The sequence below is a fragment of the Ovis canadensis genome, chromosome 16 (genome assembly GCF_042477335.2).
Source record: "Ovis canadensis isolate MfBH-ARS-UI-01 breed Bighorn chromosome 16, ARS-UI_OviCan_v2, whole genome shotgun sequence".
NCBI classification, from domain to species: Eukaryota; Metazoa; Chordata; class Mammalia; order Artiodactyla; family Bovidae; genus Ovis; species Ovis canadensis.
In genome coordinates this window covers 41,739,304-41,753,715 of record NC_091260.1, presented here as the reverse complement: position 1 = coordinate 41,753,715, position 14,412 = coordinate 41,739,304, and positions in this window count along the sequence as shown.

The window sequence follows — 14,412 nt, the reverse complement described above, 5'->3', positions numbered from 1 at the left end:
GGAAAGGGCACCCGGGTGGAGAGCAGTAAAGTAAGGAAACCCAGGAGAACTGCTCTGCCGCGTGGCTCGCAGTCTCGGGTTTTATGGTGACGGGATTAGTTTCTGGGTGGTCTTTGGCCAATCATTCTAATTCAGAGTTTTTCCTGGTCGCGCACACATCGCTCAGCCAAGATGGATGCTAGCGAGAGGGATTCTGGGAAGTGGACGGACCTGTGGTGTCTCCTTTAGACCTTTCCCGAACTCTTCCGGTTGGTGGTGGCTTATTAGTTCCGTATTCCTTATCAGAATCTCCTGTCATAAAACAACTCATGCAAATGGTTACTATGGTGCCTGGCCAGGGCGGGCGGTTTCAGTCGGTGTGCTTCCCCTAATACCTCTGTCTCCCAGACCAAGAACCATTCCAGGCATTTGGTCATCCCAAGACCAAGAATGCACATTCCAGTGTGAATTCTTGAATGTATGAGCATATGAATAGTTGATTATTCATGTACATACCCATTTATTCTTCTTATATTATTATCCTACCTGTTATACCCAGGATAGTTTAGGCTGGTAAACTAATATGATGCTCGTCATTTTTTGATGATGAGTTTGTTCAATTTCCCTTAGATCCTTCAAAGCTCCATTTTGTTCATTTTTGTGTTGTTGGTTTCATTTTTACACACACAGGAAACAGGAAGAATCTTGGTAAAATAAGACCCTAAATTTAGTTTTCTTTGTTTTTGATGGGAAGAGACCAAAATGGAAATGCAGTGAATTCCATGTATCCCATCCTGAATTTGACTGTTTTTGACAAGGTATTATCTCACATTATTACAATTCAGAATTCAGGAAATATACTGATCTCACACTACTATGGGATTGTTTGGCTGTATTGTTTTATGAGCAAGAGTGGAATTTTCCCTCAATGAATTATTGTACAGTCAGTCATACTGGTAAGATGTTAATTCTGGGGAAGAAAATCAACCTGCAGTGGTGTGCCACAGGCAGAAAAGTTTGAAAAGCTTTCATCTTCTCTAAACATTTTGGACATGCAGCCTGGGCTCTAAGAGAGACACTGGGAGTGCTATTGGTAGAGGCAGGCTGGATTTAAACAGGAATGAAGTTAGGAAAGAGCTCTGTAGTATAGGGCTTATCATTGAGTAACTATAAATTATTTTCTATGCGACATTTCCCTTCCACTGTGCTTAAGCCTTCAATAACATCTGGATAAATATTTTCTATGTCATGATGAATAAAGAGAAAGGAAACTATTCCACATCTTAGAATGAATCAGAAAGAAAGCAGAAGCCTCTTCCAAGATTCACGGTGCCGGGTCTGTCCCCAGAATAGTGGCAATTAACCCAGGCAGTACAGCTGAGACAGCATCATCATAGCCTAAAAAGGAAGTTGGAGGGACAAACCAGAGCCTGAACTCTGAAAAACTGTCACAAATTGTTAAAGTTGAGCATTTTTGAGAAAGTATTCATTTTTGCACTGAAGCCTTTGGGAGGGTAATTCCATTTTAATGAAGGCTACCTAGATAAGATCTCTTCTTTTCTTGTCCAGAAAGTTTTCAGCAAAGAAGAAAGCATTTTTCACATTGTACTGAAAATTGCTGCTTAATTCCTCCCCCTCCCCAAGCTCTAGCCTGTAAATTCTTTAGGACCTGCTTCTTTCATCTATGTATTCCCAGTGGCTAGCACCCTACTGAGCAAAGTAAATCCTCAATAATTGCTTGTGGAAGGCATAAACAAGGCTTTCGCAGAGCATTTACAGTCATTCCCATGATTTGAATGAAATAATGTACATAAAATATTTGTCATAACAATGTTAATTGAATCTTAAGTGGTGCTGAGGGCCTTTTATAAACACACACTGAAAAATGAGCAAAGAAAATTTCAGTAACACTTACTGCAAAAATGCTCTTGATATTGTCACAGAAGAGGATATGAAATGAAGTGAAAAGAATGCTCTGTATCACTTAAATTCAAGAATTTAATTCCCACATTCTCTCTATTCTATTCTGTTTTTCAAGACACACAAAACTAGAATTTGGAATGGGAGAGAGCCTGGGACTTCCCCAGTGGCTCAGCAGTAAAGAATTCGCCTGCAAAGCAGGAGACGATGCTGGGTTTGTTCCGTGGGTTGAGAAGATCCCCTGGAGTAGGATGTCAACCCACTCCACTACTCTTGCCAGAATAAGTCCCATGGACAGAGGACCCTGGTGGGATACAGTCCTTGGGGTCGCAGAGTCAGACAGGACTTAGAAACTAAGCACATAAGCATGGAGCCTGGGAAGAAACATGGGAATACATGGATGCCTTTCTCTCAGCCCAGCTGTGACCTAATTCTAAGAAAACAACCCAGCTTCAAATTATGATCTCTCTTAAATACCTTAATTTCCTTCCCCAAAGGTAAATCCTTGAGGTTTCTGAGGCTAACGGACTGGCTGATGCCTAGCTTTCTCCCTCACTAGATAAATAGTTTGCAACAATTTTGCTAGGTATAAATTAGTAAACTCTACCGAATTCTATGTGGTGTAAAAGGAAAGTCAGGTAGAAAATGAACGTGTTAAGTTTCTGTTTGATTCTCAGTGGTTAAAAACATATAAGTCAACTGTTTGCCAAAGATCACAGGATTTTGCAATTCAGCTGTGTCATAGACCATTCATTTGGCAACATTCTTTCTCAAGTCTCTCCAGTATAAGGGCACCTGTCTTTCAATGTCTCATTTGGGTTGAGAAGTTTCCAGCCTAAACTCAATCCTATGGATACTGATTTCTTTCCTGAAATGTATTATGTAGTTGGGGCCCATTTAGTTTAGTGCACAATGGCAGGGGCACAGATATAAAATAATTAGTACTTTGGCAAATTTCTATGATTAAAACAAAAGTAAGAATGGTAGACACATTTCACATGGTTTAAAGTCAGGTTAAGTGCCCCAAATAATACAATGTCTGCTGCCATTTAACAAAGGAGTATCATTTCTTTCTACAACTGACTTTAATGTACACATTTTGCATCATGAACTCAGACTGTCCTTTCACCATGAATGAAATCCAAACAATACCACAGAAAATAGCAAGGCACCACTTAATAGGTGTGAAACCAGAAATCTAATAGTCATAAATAAGAACCAATTTTGTAAATTGTGGTTTTCCCCATATAAATTTGTATTATTTCTGTCATTTCTTCGTATACTTTCGTAACATTTTAAAAGAGCACAAAACTTTAATTTCTCTTTAGATAAGATATACATATTTTATAGAGCTTTAACTCTTTTTTTTTTTTAATTTAACTAAAGATTTTTCTTTGTACCGGCTAAGGAACCTTTGCATCACTGAAGGCAAAATTAGACTATAATTTGATCGTTGTTTTCAGAATTTCAGGAGACGTTTTTAAAACAGAATATTTCTTAACTCAGAATTTTAATGCTTTCTGAGCTACCTGACCTAGAAGAGTGTCATCAAGAGACTGGTGTCTGTCTCACTTGCAGACTTATAGTGCTGAATACTGTCTTAGCCACAAACTATCTCCTGCCACTATAATCACTGTGAACACTGGTTGATCACCCTTATCTCATGCTCCACATGATAGCTACTAGAATGGCCCCAGAACCCTGACTCAAAGAAACAAATATATGAGTGAATGTAACTAGGATAGGTAGGTGACATGAATGGCTGTATATATATATATATATATATATATATATATATATATATATATATATACTCTGGTATTTTGTGTGTGCAGATATATTTTTATAAATGGGCAATGTTTTGATTGAACCTTGATGATGGATTTATTTCCAAATAAAACAACTTTTTTTTCTTGTCAGCAGAAAGCTAAAGTGGCTCTTGTAGCTCTGATGGGGAACAATGAGAGATTTAATAGAAATTATTTATATATAATTTATATATGCAAATTATATTATATATATTATTTATAAATAATTTCCACCTTTTGTATAACTGCTGTCAACTGAAAAAAAAAAGCACACTTAAAAGTTGTGAGTTAGAGGAAAACATAGGCAAAACACTCTCTGACATAAATCACAGCAGGATCCTCTATGACCCACACCAGAGTAATGGAAATAAACGCACAAATAAACAAATGGGACCTAATTAAACTAAAAAGCTTTTGCACAACAAAGGAGACTATAAGCAAGGTAAAAAGACAGCCTTCAGATTGGGAGAAAATAATAGCAAATGAAGCAACTGACAAAGAATTAATCTCAAAAATATACACAGAGCTCATGCAGCTCAATTCCAGGAAAATAAATGACCCAATCAAAAAATGGGCCAAAGAACTAAATAGATATTTCTCCAAAAAAGACATACAGATGGCTAACAAACACATGAAAAGATGCTCAACATCACTCATTATCAGAGAAATGCAAATCAAAACCACAATGAGGTACCATCTCACACCAGTCAGAATGGCTGCGATCCAAAAGTCTACACGCAATAAATTCTGGAGAGGATCTGGAGAAAAGGGAACCCTCTTACACTGTTGGGAATGCAAACTAGTACAGCCACTATGGAGAACAGTGTGGAGATTCCTTAAAAGACTGGAAATGGAACTGCCATATGACCCAGCAATCCCACTTCTGGGCATAAACACCTGCTGCTGCTGCTGCTGCTAAGTCGCTTCAGTCGTGTCCGACTCTGTGCGACCCCATAGATGGCAGCCCATCAGGCTCCGCCGTCCCTGGGATTCTCCAGGCAAGAACACTGGAGTGGGTTGCCATTTCCTTCTCCAGACATAAACACCTAGGAAACCAGAAATGAAAGAGACAGATGTACCCCTCAGTGTTCATTGCAGCACTGTTTACAATAGCCAGGACATGGAAGCAACCTAGATGTCCATCAGCAGACGAATGGATAAGAAAGCTGTGGTACATATACACAATTTTACTCAACCATTAAAATGCATTTGAATCAGTTCTAATGAGGTGGATGAAACTGGAGCCTATTATACAGAGTGAAGTAAGTCAGAAAGAAAAACACCAGAACAGTATATTAACGCGTATATATGGAATTTAGAAAGATGGTAACAATGACCCTATATGCGAGACAGCAAAAGAGACACAGATGTAAGAAGACTTTTGGACTCTATGGGAGAAGGCAAGGGTGAGACGATTTGAGAGAATAGCATTGAAACACGTGTATTACCACATGTGAAATAGATCGCCAGTCCAGGTTTGGTGCATGAGATAGGGTGCTCAGGGCTGGTGCATTGGGATGACCCTGAGGGAGGGATCAGTAGGGAGGTGGGAGAGGGGCTCAGGATGGAGAACACAAGTACACCCATGGCTGATTCATGTCAATGTATGCCAAAACCACTACAATATATTAAAGTAATTTTAGTTTAGTCACTCAGTCATGTCCGACTCTTCGCGGCCTCATGAACCACAGCACACCAGGCCGCCCTGTCCATCACCAACTCCCGGAGTCCACCCAAAGCCATGTATTAAGTCGGTGATACCACGCAACCATCTCATCGTCTGTTGTCCCTTTCTCCTCCTGCCCTCAATCTTTCCCAGCATCAGGGTTTTTTCAAATAAGTCAGCTCTTCGCATCAGGTGGCCAAAGTATTGGAGTTTCAGCCTCAACATCAGTCCTTCCAGTGAACACCCAGGCCTGATCTCCTTTAGGATGGACTGGTTGGATCTCCTTGCAGTCCAAGGGACTCTCAAGAGTCTTCTCCAACACCACAGTTCATCACGACAGTATGATTACTCACCTAGAGCCAGACATCCTCGAATGTGAAGTCAAGTGGACCTTAGGAAGCATCACTACGAACAAAGCTAGTGGAGGTGATGGAATTCCAGTTGAGCTATTATTTTAAATCATTGAAAAAACAAGAGAGTTCCAGAAAAACATCTATTTCTGCTTTATTGATTATGCCAAAATCTTTGACTGTGTGGATCACAATCAACTGTGGAAAATTCTTCAAGAGATGGGCATACCAGACCACCTGACCTGCTTCTTGAGAAATCTGTTCTAACTGTTGCTTCCTGACCTGCATACAGATTTCTCAAGAAGCAGGTCAGATGGTCTGGTATTCCCAATTCTTGAAGAATTTTCCAGTTTAATGTGATCCACAGAGTCAAAGGCTTTGACATAGTCAATAAAGCAGAAATAGATGTTTTTCTGGAACTCTCTTGCTTTTTTGATGATCCAGTGGATGTTGGCAATTTGATCTCTGGTTCCTCTGCCTTTTCTAAAACCAGCTTGAACATCTGGAAGTTCACCGTTCACTTACTGTTGAAGCCTGGCTTAGAGAATTTTGAGCATTACTTTACTAGCGTGTGAGATGAATGTAATTGTGCGGTCTCCCAGAGTTTGCTGTCTCCCTGAGTTTGCTACAGTCCATGGGGTAGCAGATTTGGAAAAGACTTAGGGACTGAACAACAAGGTTCATGTAAACACCGAGGTACAAAAGTAAGACATCATTACAAGTATCTTAATTCTACCTCTTTACTGTCATTGCAAATGTTAGTTTGTTTTCCATCTTTATCATCTTCTCATTTCAAGAATTTCATAGAAATGGAATCATACCTTTTGAGATGGGCTTCTTTAGTTACATAATTAACTGCAAACCTTGAAATCCATCTAAGTTGTTGCATATTTGTTCCTTTTTATCTCTAAGTGATATTCCATGGTGTGGATGTAATGCAGATTGCTTAAATATCAATAGTTACCCTAGCAAAACAATTTAGTTGTTTCCAGTTTCAGGCTACAATAATTAAAGCTGCTGTGTATAGTCATGCACTGGTTTTTAGTGTGAACCTATATTTTCATTCCTCTGAGATAAATGCCTAGGAATGTGGTTGCTATGTCATGTTTATTATTTTAAAGAGACTGCTGCACCCTCTTTCAGTGTCTGTACATTCCTACAAACAATATATTAGATCTCATTCTGTGCATCTGTGTCAGCATCTGTATTGTCAGTATTATTTTAGCTATTCTCATATGTATGTAGTGATAGCTCTCTGTGATCTTTATTTCCATAATAACTAGTGATGTTGAACACCTTTGTATGTACTTATTTACCATTTATATATACTCTTTTGTGAAATGCTTCTTCATGCCTTTTGCTCATTTTCTACTTGGATTGTTTGCTTTGTTGTTAGTATTGAGTTTTGAGAGTTCTTTATATTTTCTAAATATGAGTTCTTTGCCAGATATGTATGTGACTTGCAAATATTTTCACCCAGTGAGTAGTTTGTCTTTTCATCTTCTTAAAAACATCTTTTGCAGAGTAAAGGTTTATAATTTTGATGGATCATAATTAACCATTTTTTACAGATTGTTCTTTTGATATCATTTCTGTGTACTCTCTACCAAGCCCTAGGTTCCAAAGATTTTCTCCTAATTTTCTACTAAAGGATTCATAGGTTATTTTTTCACCTATAAGTTCTTTCACTGTGGATTTTTTAAAAAGTACATAAAATTTGCCACCTTATCCATTTTTAAGAGTACAGTTTAGTAGTATTAGGTATATTCAGATTGTTGTTAAAAAGGTCTGAACTTTTTCATCTTGCAAGGCTAAAACTCTGTACTCTCAAATAAACCTTCTTTCCCCCCTCCTCCCCAGCCCTTGGAAACCATGATTCTCCCTTATTTTTCTATGGATTTGACAATTTTAGATACCTCACAGAAGTGAAATCATACAGTGTTTGTGACTGGCTTATTTCACTCAGCATAATGTCCTCAAGGCTCATCCATGTTGTAGCAGGAAACAGGATTTCCTTCTCTTTTAAAGTTGAATAAATCGCATTGTATGGCTATGCTTTTTATACAATTCGTGTGGTTCTCACAGCTAGTATACTGGTCAAGAAGCAACAATTAGAACCCTGTATGAAACAACTGGTTCAGGATTGAGAAAGGAGTACAGCAATGCTTTTTATCATCACCCTGTTTATTTAACTTATACATAGAGCACATCATGTGAAATGAGAAACTGGATGAATTCCAAGCTGGAATCAAGATTGCCAGGAGAAATAACAATCACCTCAGATATGTAGATGATACCATTCTAATGGCAGAAAGTGAAGAAGAACTAAAGAGCCTCTTGATGAGGGTAAAGGAGGAGAGGTGAATAAGCCAGCTTAAAGCTCAATATTTAAAAAACTAAGATCATGGCATCCAGTCCCATCACTTCATGGCAAATAGAAGAGGAAAAGGTGGAAGCAGTGAGAGATTTCCTCTTCTTAGGCTCTAAAATCACTGTGGATGGTGATTGCAGCAAAACATGCATGATTTAAGATGAGGTTCATCATTTGTATAATCAATTCCTGCAGCAACATTTGTTGACTCTTTGGCAGTACTTGTATGGGGCTATTTCTGATTTCTTTATTCTGTTCCATTTTCCTGTGTATCTGTCCTCTGTCAGTACCACACAGTCTTGTGTTAACAGTTGTGTAATAAATCTTAAAATTGAATGAAGCAATTCCTCCAACTTTATCCTGATTTTTAAATATTATTTCAGCTTTTCTTTTTCCCTTTCCAAATTTTAGAATAATTTTGCTTTATTTACTTATTGTTTAGTAAATATCTTCAGGACAAAATCTCATTGGATTATAATGAGTAAATTTGTATGTCACTCTAGGGAGGAACTGGCACGCCTACTTTCGATTTACATGGCATATATTTCCATTCTTTTACTTTACTGTTTCATCATTCCGTTTTCTTTTTCTCGCATTCCTGTGGGTTACTAGAATATTGCTTTACACTCCATTTTATCTATAATGGCTTTTTATATCTTTTTTAGTTGTTGCTCTAGGTATCATATTATAATATATAATTTCCTCAGTTTTTTGATATAGACATTTCACCAGTTTGAGTGAAGTGTAGAAACTTTATCTTCTCTTATGTCCCTTTATACTCCTGTTTATAATGTAAGGATATTAAATATTTTCTTTATATTTACATTACACTGACAACCAGATCAGGAAATGTTGTGATTTTTGCTTTAATAATCAAAAACAATAGAGAAAAGTCAAAAGGAGAAGAAAGTCTACTGTATTCACTGACATTTTAACTCTTCCTATTATTCTCTGTTTATAATATTCCAGAATTTCTTCTTTTACAATTCCTGTCTCTTCAGATAATTTCTTCTTTAATCATTCTTTTAGGGTCGGTCTTCTGGTGTCAAAGTTTTGTAGTTATGCCTCATTGAGAACATGCCTCTTGATTTCTACTTCCTTATTGAAGGATCATTTCACCAGACATAGAACACGAGATTTACAGAATTTTGAGCATTTGAAAAATGCTGTGACACTTCTGTCTCTCCTTCGTGGTTTTCGATAAAAAATCTGCTGTCATTCGTTTTCTTCCTCGGCAGATCAAAGTGTTTCCATATTGCTGCTTTCAATAGTATTTTTTTATTCTTAATTTTCACAGCATTGATTACAGTGTGTCTTGGCATAGATTTCTTCAGGTTTTTGGTTTGTTATTTGCACAGCTTCTTAAATCTGTTGGTTTATGTCACTTGCCAAATTTGGGGAAAGTTTCAGCCATTATTTATTTATTGGAGTACTTTTTCAGTGCTACTAGTTCCCTTTTCCTTCTAGCACTCACATGACACGAATGTTTCTCTTTTGTTGTCATCCCGCAGGTCCCTAGGGCTCTGTCCATGTTTTTTAGTCTACATTATCTATGTGGTAGATTGGGCAATTTCTGTTGCTGTCTTCAGTATCACTGCTTTGTTCTTCGGTCACCTCCATCCTGCTGTTGAGCTTATCCACTAAGTTTCTTTATTTTTTTTACCACCATTACTTTTTTCTTATTAAAAAATTTTACTGAGGGAGAGTCGATGTACAATATTATATTAGTGTCAGGTATACAACAGTGATCCAAAATGTTTAGAAATTTTTTTATAGATTATATTCCACTTAAAGTTATAATAAAATATTAACTATATTCCCTTATTGTATCACATATCCTTGTAGCTTGTTTTATATTTAACAGTTGTTCCTGTCAATCCCCTACCCCTGTCCTGCCCCTCCTCACTTCCCTCTCCCCACTGGTAACCACTAATTTGTTCTCTATATTGTGAATTGGCTTCTTTTTTGTTATATTTATTAGTTTGCTATTTTTTTTTAGATTTCACATGTAAGTGAAATCATACCACATTTGTCTTTCTCTGAGTCATTTCACTAAGCATAATACTCTCTGAGTCCATTCATGTTGCTACAAATGGCAAATTTTCTTTTCTATGGCTGTAGAATTTTCACGTACCTGTTAGCTATCCCGTATGTCTTTTTTTTTCTATTGGAGGCTAATTTCTTTACAATATTTTATCGGTTTTGCCATACATCAATATGAATCCGCCATGGGTGTATACGTGTTCCCAATCCTGAACCCCCCTCCACCTCCCTCCCCATCCACCAAGTTTCTTTTAAAATTTCAGTTATTGCATTTTTCAGTTGTGAAATTCCTATCTGGGTTTTCTTTATATCTTCTATTTATTTTCTGTTCATTATTTTTACATTTGTTCATAAATGTTCACTGAAGTGTTTTGATGATGGCTGCTTTAAAATTATCATTATGTAATTCTATTATCATCTCAATATTAGCATCTGTTGATTGTTTTTTCTTATTCAAAGAGAGATGTTCATGATTTATATAATAAAAAGTGATGTTTTTATTGAAATTTGGATTCTTTAGGTATTGTGAGACACTTTAGTGGGGAACCACTAGACCATTCAGGTATGACCTAAATCAAACCCCTTATGATTATACAGTGGAAGTGAGAAATAGATTTAAGGGTCTAGATCTGGTAGACAGAGTGCCTGATGAACTATGGAATGAGGTCCGTGACATTGTACAGGAGATAATGATCAAGACCATCCCCATGGAAAAGAAATGCAAAAAAGCATTTTGTCTGGGGAGGCCTTACAAATAGCTGTGAAAAGAAGAGAAGTGAAAAGCCAAGGAGAAAAGGAAAGATATAAGCATTTGAATGCAGAATTCCAAAGAACAGCAAGAAGAGATAAGAAAGCCTTCTTCAGCGATCCATGCAAAGAAACAGAGGAAAACAACAGAATGGGAAAGACTAGAGATCTCTTCAAGAAAATTAGAGATACCAAGGGAACATTTGATGCAAAGATGGGCTCGATAAAGGACAGAAATGGTATGGACCTAATAGAAGCACAAGATATTAAGAGGTGGCAAGAATACACAGAAGAATTGTACAAAAAAGATCTTCACAACCCAGATAATCACGATAGTGTGATCACTCACCTAGAGCCAGACATTCTGGAATGTGAAGTCAAGTGGGCCTTAGGAAGCATTACTACGAACAAAGCTAGTGGAGGTGATGGAATTCCAGTTGAGCTGTTTCAAATCCTGAAAGATGATGCTTTGAAAGTGCTGCACTCAGTATGCCAGCAAATTTGGAAAACTCAGCAGTGGCCACAGGACTGGAAAAGGTCAGTTTTCATTCCAATCCCAAAGAAAGGCAATGCCAAAGAATGCTCAAACTACCACACATTTGCACTCATCTCATACGCTAGTAAAGTAATGCTCAAAATTATCCAAGCCAGGCTTCAGCAATACATGAACCGTGAACTTCCTGATGTTCAAGCTGGTTTTAGAAAAGGCGGAGGAACCAGAGATCAAATTGCCAACATTTGCTGGATCATCAAAAAAGCAACAGAGTTCCAGAAAAACATCTATTTCTGCTTTATTGACTATGCCAAAGCTTTTGGCTGTGTGGATCACAATCAACTGTGGAAAATTCTTAAAGAGATGGGAATACCAAACCACCTGACCTGCCTCTTGAGAAATCTGTATGCAGGTCAGGAAGCAACAGTTAGAGCTGGACATGGAACAACAGACTGGTTTCAAATAGGAAAACGAGTACGTCAAGGCTGTGTATTGTCACCCTGCTTATTTAACTTATATGCAGAGTACATCATGAGAAACGCTGGACTGGAAGAAACACAAGCTGGAATCAAGATTGCTGGGAGAAATATCAATCACCTCAGATATGCAGATGACACCACCAATAGGGCAGAAAGTGAAGAGGAACTAAAAAGCCTCTTGATGAAAGTGAAAGAGGAGAGTGAAAAAGTTGGCTTAAAGCTCAACATTCAGAAAACGAAGATCATGGCATCCAGTCCCATCACTTCATGGGAAATAGATCGGGAAACAGTGGAAACAGTGTCAGACTTTATTTTGGGGGGCTCCAAAATCACTGAAGATGGTGATTGCAGCCATAAAATTAAAAGACGCTTATTCCTTGGAAGAAAAGTTATGACCAACCTAGATAGCATATTCAAAAGCAGAGACATTACTTTGCCGACTAAGGTCCGTCTAGTCAAGGCTATGGTTTTTCCTGTGGTCATGTATGGATGTGAGAGTTGGACTGTGAAGAAGGCTGAGCACTGAAGAATTGATGCTTTTGAACTGTGGTGTTGGAGAAGACTCTTGAGAGTCCCTTGGACTGCAAGGAGATCCAACCAGTCCATTCTGAAGGAGATCAGCCCTGGGATTTCTTTGGAAGGAATGATGCTAAAGCTGAAACTCCAGTACTTTGGCCACCTCATGCGAAGAGTTGACTCATTGGAAAAGACTGTGATGCTGGGAGGGATTGGGGGCAGGAGGAGAATGGGACGACAGAGGATGAGATGGCTGGATGGCATCACTGACTCGATGGACATGAGTCTGAGTGAACTCCAGGAGTTGGTGATGGACAGGGAGGCCTGGCGTGCTGCGATTCATGGGGTCGCAAAGAGTCGGACATGACTGAGCGACTGAACTGAACTTAGTGGGGAAAGATTACTGATTAAAGATTACTCATTACTGTCAGGAAGTCGGAACTGTGATTTCTTTTGCCTTCACTGACATCTAAGGAAGGAGGGGTACCTTGTTCCTCTAGGATGGAAGTTAGACTTCAGCCTTCCACCAGGAGTGAGAAGGGGACCTTGTTACCCTTCCAGCTGTTACCCCCCAGGTGGGGTAAACATCTCCCCACTCAGCTTTTTGTGCTGGTTGTGGGGTGTGGGGCCACAGTGGCAGTATTTGGGTGGAGTAGAACAGTTACTATCTAAATGTTTTTCTGCCTTACTAATTTCTTTCATGGTTCTTTGGCTAAAGAGAGAGTTTCCTGGATCTGAACTCATTGTTATTTCCAGGCTGTTGGCTTCTATAGCACCTAGTCTGGGATATATGAGGCAACAAGAAAAATCAGGAATCTCATTGGTGTGTCATACCTTGTGTCCCAAAGTTACTAGTTGGTCTGCATTCTTCTCTTCACATTTCAGAATAGTTTACTGGTTTTTTAACAAGGCAAAATGTTATTAGCTATATTTAGGGAGCAGAATAGGGGAAAATATGTCAACTACATCTTTCCAGAAGTGGATCTTCAATCACTGTTTGTTTGTTTAATCTAGTCATTACCCAAATACAGTTACTCACCCCCTTTAACTTGACCTAAAATGCTTTACAACACAAATATTTATTAGCCATTAGTCATTTTAATATGTATATATAATTCAGTTGAGTCAAATATAAATATATAGTGAAATATGCTATTATCCTCCCTAATGAGTTTTTCTTTTTGCTTTGACTGTTAGGATCATCAAAATGCTCCATTTGGAATATTGATTTTCTTTTGCAAAAGTAGACATTTGTGTAGATTACAAATTTTGAAATATTTTGTAACCAGCTTTACTAAAATCAATTGAAAATGACACTGCAATGTTGAAAAATAAATTTTTGCAGGACAAACAAATATGTCCTATACATTAATTTCATTTAAATGTCCATTTATGTCAAGGCCACTGTTGTCTTTTTTATTTCTAATATATCTTGCTATGCTTTGAAAATTCCTTTCTAACTTCCTATTTGATGTGTCAAAATACAGATTCCCAGCTGTAGGTACACTTTTGTTGGGCTTGGGAAGGATGAATTGTTTTATGAGATTTGAATCTCCTGTGTGTATAATTTTAAAAAGTCAGTGTTTTCTATTCTAGTGCCTTTAAATTCACATTTAAATAATTAAAAATTTAAAACACATTCTATAATGCTTAAAATTTTAACTCAGAGTACATTTTATTGAATTTAATTACATATTAGGCATATCCTTTGAGTTAACACAACAAAAAAACCTTTAAACATTCTAATACAAACATTTTCTGTACTGTTTACATAATGCAGAATGGCATTAGTGAGAATTTGACATACATGTTAAAAAAAGAAAACTACAATTATTTGGAAATATGTCGTAATAAATCCACAGTGCTTTTTTTTTAAGTAAAATTTATGGGCAAATTTCTATCTTAAAAGACACAAAAGCAGTTCATGTAATCATACTGTGTGATATTTTTGTAGCATTATGTAACATTACAGTTAATTACAAACACTAAGTCTAATATTTTCATTTGTTTATCAAATAATCTTTAAAAAATAATTTGTGC